This window comes from Chiloscyllium punctatum, chromosome 15, assembly GCF_047496795.1.
Source record: "Chiloscyllium punctatum isolate Juve2018m chromosome 15, sChiPun1.3, whole genome shotgun sequence".
Taxonomy (NCBI): Eukaryota; Metazoa; Chordata; class Chondrichthyes; order Orectolobiformes; family Hemiscylliidae; genus Chiloscyllium; species Chiloscyllium punctatum.
The window spans coordinates 18,318,476-18,319,266 of NC_092753.1; the positions used below are offsets into that span (position 1 = coordinate 18,318,476).

Sequence of the window (791 nt, forward strand, 5' to 3'; positions counted from 1 at the left end):
ACCGAAGGGTCTGTTTCCGAGCTGTACATCTCGATCTCGATGACTATGTCTACGCTGTAAATCAGAAACCAAACCCGAAGTCGGTGGTAAAGCTGTATGAAGAGAAATCAGAGTTGACGTTTCGGTCCGGTGAACCTTTCTGAGAACTTGACAAGTTTTAATTGTGTGATCGTTCCAGGGTTGCCCTGGGATTTTCGTGCTATTTCTGTTATTGATTGATTTCAGATGATGAGAAATCCGAAATGCTGCTTTGTGTGTATTAAAAAGTGAGGCGGGGCATCAGGAGACCGATCCACTCAGTAAAACTCGGTCTTTGATGACTTCTCAATTCTAATATTTCACTGCAAAATTTCCAACAAAACAACAACGAAATTTCGAGTCAAGAACTATTATGGCACATCAGCTGATTTCTAGAGCGCGTCCGCCGGTAGCGATGGTGGTATAGTGGTGAGCATAGCTGCCTTCCAAGCAGTTGACCCGGGTTCGATTCCCGGCCATCGCAAGCAGTGCATTTTAACACCACTCCACAACCAAAAGAGCCGATCGATTCAGTGGGAATGAAACACCTCCGTCTGCACATCACATTGAGTCTGCCAGACCTCTGGAGTGCAGACACAACTTTGAAGTTGAGGATGTCCCCAGGAGGATTAAGGAGTCAAGTCGAGCACGGTTCAAAGAAACACGAGTCATGGCAGAATTCCTTGGTTTTCCATCTTATTTCGAAAGAAATGTTTCCGGATTTCACTCATTTCAACATTACTCTCATTTTGTTTTTTGTGAACTACAGCCTA

At 44.5% G+C, this 791-nt stretch overlaps 1 non-coding gene across 1 annotated transcript; it reads left to right on the forward strand.

Moving 5' to 3' along the window:
* The first annotated feature begins 430 nt into the window (after window positions 1-430).
* Window positions 431-502, forward strand: trnag-ucc (transfer RNA glycine (anticodon UCC)). The gene has a single exon. It is a non-coding gene; the product is annotated as a tRNA-Gly (tRNA).
* The last annotated feature ends 289 nt before the right edge of the window (window positions 503-791 follow it).